At 33.9% G+C, this 8,521-nt stretch overlaps 1 pseudogene; it reads right to left on the bottom strand.

Annotated features, from left to right (window-relative positions):
• Nucleotides 1–1,808: 1,808 nt before the first annotated feature.
• On the bottom strand, nucleotides 1,809–7,993 carry LOC105302460 (annotated as a pseudogene).
• Between the last annotated feature and the right edge of the window lie 528 nt (nucleotides 7,994–8,521).

Raw genomic sequence — 8,521 nt, 5'->3', positions numbered from 1 at the left:
ACCTAGCAAAAAAGTAAGTCCAAAAATGTTAATAATAATAATTATGATTATTATTCACTGAAGGGAAGTGAATCCTCATGAACAAGTTGAAAGGTAGATTCCTATTGGGTCTTTAGAACATCCATAGGCAGGAAATAAATTTTGGCCTCTTGGTAATTTAGATCAAATTTATTGTATATTTAACTATCTCCACAAAGGTCCTGAGAATTCTTTCATCACAAACCTGGCACTACCTGTCCATCTCCAGCATCCCGAGAAAAGCTGGAGTCAGGACACCATGGAGAGAGAGAAGAACTACAACATCTTCTGTCTGCTATACAATAGTGATGCTCTGTTTCACTGATTTGGTGTCTACAAAGCAAACAGTTAACCCCTTTCCATGGGAGCTGCTATTTTAGCACTCTTTCCCAGAGGTGTTAAAATGTAAAACAATTGTTAAATTAACTATTGGTTGTTGGAAAACAAAAACATTCCTTAAACACATTTTCTCTTTTTTTGCCTGAGACCCCATGTCAAATACTGTGGGGTTCCTGGCCGTTGATATGGCATTTTGTGTTATGATTTCCCTGATTATTCATCAAACACTCAAAGACACCACTTTGCCTTCTAATTTTACTTAATATAGATTTTTAAAATTATATGTGGCCATTGACACCCATATGTTTCTGATGCCAGTGAAATGTTTTTTCTTTTCTATTTTTTTGGTTGGAATCAACCAGTAAAATTTTTTATTTTAAGAGTTATCTTAAAATATGAGACTCCCCACTTGTCCATTAGCCTTCAAACTTCTGAAAATGTTTTTGATAACTGATGAAATCTGCAGAAATCATAAGATGATTAAATAAAACTTCTCCCTGCCAATATTACAAGAATCTAACGCTTTTATAAAAAAAGAACTTCTGAAAGAAAGTTTAGTAGTACCAAAAATGGCAATTCTGTGATCCTCATACTGGGAAGGCCTGAATAAAGATGCATATTGAATAGGACAGCCTCTTTTTAACTGCCTCCTTTAAGGAAGAAGGTTTATATATGATAGTAACTGCAAGAAAGCTGCTTTAAAAAAACCTGTGAAGAATACTAACATTAATGCACTGTAATTGCTGTAAAATAAGCTAAGTTTGTATAAAATGTCCTTTACTTGCAAATTATAGGTTTAGAATCAGGCTTATCTTAAGTGTCCTACATCAAACAAGTGTTTTTTGTATAATCATTGGTATCAAATGGTATTATTTAAAGGCTAGTTGTATGTTATACTTAACATGCAACTTTCTTTCGGCTGCTTCTCACATCACAATCAGAAGGCTGCTGGTAATTTTTCTACTTCAAGAAGAAAAATCAAAATTATAAACGAGTCTCTTATATAATAGTTCTGGCCACAAACTTAGTAACACCTATTTCAAAGAAAATACAGACAATGCCTGACTATATTTTTATACTTAATTTTGAAGATATTCATAAGAAACTTTAACCATTTTAGATTTGAAAGCCTTGTATTCTAAACCAGAATGGGTTAGGCCGGTCTTCCTTTATCTAAACAACTAAGAAGTAAAAAGCATTAAAACTGGCAAAAGCTTTGTTGTTATTGTTATTGTTTTTATTATAAAAGGCAAACAAACAGCAATAAAATATTTGTACATCAAATCTTGCTTTCTATATCTTTACTATACCACAAATGTACTACTTTAAAATTCTGCCAATTCAAGCCTGGAACTCTGTTTCCCAATACTTCTGGGTAATTATAGTTCAATCACATAATTGTGTCTTTTGTTCTCAACTTCTGCAGAGTCCTGTGAATTAGAGCTAGAAGTCTAAGTCTCTGCAACAACCAAGTCTCTGGTGATTTAAAAGCGGAAGTGAAGAAACTTGGTTGAATCTTTTTCTCATTGGTATCAACAGAAAGTCTACACTCAATGTCTGCCATTTTGGTCAATAAATGTATGTGAACTGATGATGGAAAGTTAATTCAATGTACAAATAAGGGTATCACATAATGCCAACCTCTTCAAAGTCTTCAACTTCATAATATTTTTATAGGCTGTAATGAGGTTATGATTCAACATCCAGTGCAGAATGTTGGCAAAATCAAACTTAAAGGGAGGTCCTGTATACATGTACATAATCTGTCTTGTCTCCCTTCCAAAAACCTTTTTGGTGCTCTGCAAGACATTTAGAGCTCTTCACATATCCATCGGAAAGAATTACAAATGCTTTAAATCCATCTTCATCTATGTCAACTTTTCTTCTATGGCATACATGTCTTACACAGGCAACAATAAGTTTCAGGGTCAAAGGACTAACTTCAAGACTAATACAACAGGACAGTAATGCAAGGATGATCTTTGACAGATAGTTAAGATAAGGCATTCTTCATCATTTTCTCAATCACTCTATTTTTCAGGTATTCTGAACATTGTGAGTCATGGCATGAGCCTCTAGTTTTAAACCTTTCTTAAACATTGTCTAGTGCTGGCAAATCTCAGGATTGGTTCCTAAATGACATTTGTTCCTTGGAGAGCAAGGTGCTAAATTTTTTATTTTTGTATAGTTGTTTAGCACAGGCTAGGATAGTGGATGTCTATCCTCTCCCTGGAGCATCTTTGAGAAGTAGATGGGGCAATCAGTCTTAACTGACAAAATTTTGAATGGTTCTCAGGATGTCCTGATGAGATATGTGGCTTATGTTGAGATATGTGGCTTCTTAGATTAAGAGAGAATTTTAGAAACATATTGTGTTTACCATATTAACATTAATCAAAAGAAAGCTGCTGCACCTATATTAATTTCAAACAAAGCAGAATTTAGAGCAAGAAAAATTATCAGAGATAAGAGGGGCACTACCTGAGTCAATTCTCCAAGAAATGTAACAATCTTTAGTGTATATGTACTCACAACAGAGCATCAAAATACATAAGGCAAAAACTGATAGAAATCTAAGGAAAAATAGATGAACCTAGTATTATAGTTGGAGACTTCAAAACCTTTCTATCAGAAAGGGACACATTTAGCAGGCAGAAAAATCAGTAAGGATATAATTGAACTCAACAGCACCATCAACCAACCAGATATAATGGACATCTATAGAATGATCCATCAAACAACAGCAGAATACACATTATTTTCAAGCTCATGTGGAAAATTCATCAAGACAGATCACATTCTGGGCCATAAAACACACCTTAACAAATTTAAAAGAATGAAAATTATACAATGTATGCTCTCAGACTACACTAGAATTAACCAGAAATCAATAACAAAAAGATAGCTAGAAAATCCCAGTATACTAGAGAGTAACAACACACTTCTAAATGATGCATGGATCAAAGAAGAAATCTGTAGTCACATCTTTTATTTCTCAAGAGAAATGAAAAAATTTTAGTTCAATTGAAATAAAAATACAACTTACCAAAATCTGTGAAATGCAGTGAAACAATGTTTAGAGGGAAATGTATAACACTGACTGAATACATGAGAAAAGAAGATAGATCTAAAATTGGTAATCTAAGCTTCCACCTTAGGAAACTAGAAAAAGAAGAGTACATTAAATCTAAAATAGGCAGAAGAAAAGAAATAAAAATTAGACCAATGTTGAGGAGCCATTTTGTTCTTTTCTTCTAGGAAGTTTATAGTTTCATCTCTTACATTTAAGTCTTTAATGCATTTTGAGTTAATTTGTGTAAATTGTGTAAAATAGGGGTCAAATTTCATTCTTCTGCATGTGATTATCCAGTGTTCTCAACACCATTTATGAAGATTCTTGACTCTCTCATCAAATATCAGTTGACCATATATGCATGGGTTTATTTCTGGGCTTTTGATTCACTTCCACTGGTATATGTGTCTCTCTGTTTTTTTTGAAGTATTGATTATAATAGCCTTGCGGTATAGTTTGAAATCAGGAAGTGTGATGCCTCCAGCTTTGCTCTTTTTTCTCAGGATTGCTTTCAATTTTCAGGGTCTTTTTTGGTTCCATGTAATTTTTAGAATTGTTTTTTCTATTTCTGTGAAAAAATATCATTGTAATGTTGAATGTATAGATGGCTTTGGGTAGTATGGACACTTTACGATATTATTTCTACCAATTCAGAAACACAAGATATCTTTCTATTTGTCTGTATCATTTTGGATTTCTTTCACCAGAGTCTTATAGTTTTCAGTTTACAGATCTTTCACCCTCCTCAGATAAATTTATTCTTAAGCATTTTATTGTTTTTGATACTATTGTGATGGGACTGCTTTCTTTATTTACTTTTCAGATAGTTCATTATTAGTGTATAGAAATGCAACTAATTTCTGTATGTTCATTTTGTATTGTGCAACTATACTGAGTTTATTAATTAGTTTTAACATTTTTTTGATGGGTCTTAAGGTTTTCTATGTCTAAGATCATATTATCTGCAAACAAAGATAATTTTAATTCTTTCCTTTGATTTGGATGGCTTTTATTTCTGTTTCTTGCCTAATTGCTCTGGCTAGAGCTTCTAGTACTAAGTTGGATAAAAATTGCAAGAGTAGGCATCTTATCTTTTTTCTGATCTTAGAAGAAAAGCTTTTAACCTTTCATCATTGAATATAATGTCAGATGTGGGCTTGTCATATATGACCTTTGTTATGTGGAGGTATGTTCTTTCTATATCCAATTTGTTGAGTGTTTTTATCATGAAAAGATGTTTTATTTGTTAATTGTTTTTTCTGCATCAATTCAGGTCATCATATGATTTTCATCCTTTCTCCTGTTAATGTGCTGTTGCTGTATAAAATGTATTGATTTGCATATGTCGAATAACCTTTGCATCCCAGGGAAAATCTCACTTGATCATGGTATATAATTCTTTTATTGTGTTGATGAATTTGAAGATTTTTGCATCTAGATTTATTAGGGATAGTGGCCTATAGTTTTCTTTTCTTGTATTGTCTTTATTGGCTTTTATATCAGAATAATGTTCCTTTCAGAAAATGAGTTTGGGAAAACTCGGTTTTATAAGAGTTTGAGAAAGACTGCTGTTAATTCTTCTTTAAATGTTTTGTAAAATTCACCAGTGAAGCCATCTGGTCCTGGACTCTTTTTGTTGGGAGGTTTCTGATTATTGATTCAATCTCCTTACTCATTATTGGACTGTTCAGATTTTCTATTTATTATTCAATTTTGGTATATTGAATGTTTCTAGGAAATTATTCATTTTTTATAGGCTATCCAATTTGTTGGCACATAACTGTTCACAGTACTCTCTTAGGTCTTTTGTATTTCTGCGGTATCAGTTGTAATGTCTCCTCTAAAAGACATCTGATAAAGAACTGTTATCCAAATTATATAACTCTTAAAACTCAACAACAAGATAATGAACAACCCAACTTTAAATGGACAAAATATCTGAATAGACACTTTATCACAGATACAGATAGAAAGAAGCATATGAAGAGATGCTTCACACCATATGTCATCAGGTATTGCAAATTAAAACAAGATATCACTATACACTTATTAGAAAGGTGAAAATCCAAAACACTGATAACACTAAATACTGGAGAGGATGTGGAGTAACAGCAACTCTCATTCATTCTTGTGGAAATGAAAAATGGTACAGCCACTTTGGAAGACAGTTTGGTGGGTTCTTAAAAAACTAAACATTTTCTTACCCTACAATCCAGCAATCATGCTCCTTGGTATTTATTCAAAGGAGCTGAAAACTTACATCCATGCAAATCCCTGTACATGGATGTTTATAGACGCTTTATTCAGAATTGTTACAACTTGGAAGCAATCAACATGTCTTTCAGTAAATGAATGAATACGTAAACTGTGTGTATGCAGACAATGGAATCTTATTCAAAGCTAAAAAAGAAAAAAAGCCCTATCAAGCTATGAAAAGATAGGGAGAAACTAAATGCATAACACTAAGTGAAAGAAGCCAATCTGAAAAGGATACATATTGTACGAGTCCAACTATATGACATTCTAGAAAAGGCAAAACTATGGAGACAGTAAAAAGATCAGTGGTTCCCAGGGGTTAGTGTAAGAGAGGGATGAAAAGGCAGAGCACAGAGGAATTTTACAGCAGTGAAACTATTCTACGTGATGCTGTAATGGTAGATACGTGTCATTACATATTTGTTAAAACCCAAAGACTGTAGAACACCTAGAGTGAACCTTAATATAAACTGTGGACTTTGAGTGATACTGCTGTATTAATGTAGGTTCACTGATTACAACAAATGTATCACTCTGGTGGAAGGTATGGATAGTAGGCAAGGTTGTATATTTAGGAGGTGGGGGTAGGGGTTATATAGGAACTCTCTGTACTTTCCACTGAATTTTGCTGTGAACCTACAACTGCTCTAAAAAAGTCTATTAATTTTTTTAAATCCAATTTAAATACTTACTTCACCACGTACTAGTTGTACAACAGCAATAACTTCTCTAGGCCTCCATTTCCTCACTTGTAATATAGGGCAAGAGCATACATCTCAAAGTGTTGATGTAATAAAAAAAATTATAATTCAGGTAAAGTGCTTAATATAGAGCCCAGTATACAGTATGCACTTAAGGAGCGTTAACAGTTATTATTATTTCTTTTATATTACAGATGTGGAGATCTCATTGTTTTCAGAGTATGGTGCTTTTGCTGACCAAGAAAGAAGGTGTAAAATGTTTAGAATTTACCTGACACCCTTCCCCCCAATAGAACTCAACAGACCTATCTCACTGTTTTTGAGAACTGATATGTACCTTGAAAAATTCCTTACACATGAAATATTAATTTTTTTTTTTTTGGAAAGCTACTCTGCCTCAGGGCTTCAGGTGTTTCTTCTGTTTAGATCAATGGATATTTTTAAGACTTTAGTGGGTTTAAAACTGAGATTAATTTTTTAAAAGCATGATGATTTTTTACATTGCCTTAAACTTATTGGTCTGTTCTCTGCCTTGTGAACTATAATCTGGGGCAGGGAGTACAAAATTTGTATCACTTAAAAACTTCACAGTGAACAAGAATACTTTGGATTCCAAATTATTCTGATCACCTTCTAACTTCTACATTAGTTAATTCCTTTGAGGTGAAAAATTCGAATTAAAAAAAAGAAGAACATGAAGAGAAACTGAATAAAAAATCATGAGGAATTGGGAGAACTGAGCTAAAGGCATTAGTTGCCCAAGTGCTTTGATTTGTCTGGTGCAATTTGTTCTGTGTGTCACAAAAAAATGTGGCTTTTATTTCCAAACGACAAGTGTGATGGAGTGCTTTTGAAAAACAACTGCATCATCGATGGCAATTTATAATAGTCTCACTGACAACTCATAGTTATCAAATTTAAGATACTTCATATTAGGAAAAAAAGTAGCAAGCCTTTGAAAACATACATTTGGAAAAGGAGGTAGTGCTGAACTTGATGGAATGTCTGATATTACCCCAAGAGCCGACCTCTAGGAGTAGAGCTGATTGGAACTTGGCAGGATTAATTTTAGGGACTTACAAAATATGGTCTTTTTCTGGGAGATCCTAGCAAGCCTCAGGTAGTCTAGGATCCCTCTCCGGAGAGCAAGTGAAGCTTCCAATATTGAACCATTTTAGGAGATTTTCTCATGCACAGTCCTTGGCACATATTTGATTAAGGACTCAAAAAATATTGTGAATAGAAATATGATTTTATAATGATCGTCTTCCTAGCAAAAAATGCAGCACCTAAAGATATTACTATGGTTTAATGTGTAATGGTCACAGGAATGGCCTATATCACCAAGTATGAATAAATTTCTAAAAACTTCCTGCTATCTCTCACTAAACAGAGTTCTGTGCTGTTTTCTCTCCTCCTCCCCGTTTCTTGCTATAGTCTATCCTTGCTTTTAAGGTGGCCGCTGGCACACTTGGGAATTCCATTCTTAGTGGATACGTCTCATCATCAGAAAGACTGCTCGCCCTTTGGTCATCAGATGATAGAGTTGGCTGATTTCAGAAGCCATGGAAGCTTCAAGCTGATATCTCATCCACTGATTATGCATGATGTCGCATGCATATATTTTTTTATACCACAAGCATAAATTTTATAATTTAGGTACCACAAGAAAATAAACTTAATAATTTATCAATCAACCATCAATATTAGTGAATGCTTGCTATAACCAAGATCATATACTAAGCCCTCTAAAGGCTACAAAAATAAACAAGGCAAGGGGTAGTGACCTGATCAGATTTGTAACATAATAAGATCTTGTTAAACTGCCTATGTAACTATTTGGAGGTGGGACTGTAGCAGAGATATTTACTTCTCCCCAAATACCCCTGCCACATTTTCCAGCTCTAACAGAAAGGACCAAAGGCTGTTAAGTGGAAGTGATGTCAACTCTTGGCTAAAGCATTTAAATGCATCACTTCCACTTAACAGCCTCGAGCTCTCTCTTCCTCTACTGCGGCAAGCAACCTGAAGGTCATATGTTCCTGATGACATAACTACAAAACTAAAACTGCCTCGATCCCGGATTCATCACTTGGATGGGAGACCAGAAGAGATGCCGGACCCCAGAAGATTT

Source organism: Pteropus vampyrus, unplaced genomic scaffold (assembly GCF_000151845.1).
Source record: "Pteropus vampyrus isolate Shadow unplaced genomic scaffold, Pvam_2.0 Scaffold273, whole genome shotgun sequence".
In the NCBI taxonomy this organism is placed as follows: domain Eukaryota; kingdom Metazoa; phylum Chordata; class Mammalia; order Chiroptera; family Pteropodidae; genus Pteropus; species Pteropus vampyrus.
The sequence above is the reverse complement of the archived record's forward strand: the minus strand, read 5'-3'. Positions and strand labels throughout refer to the sequence as shown.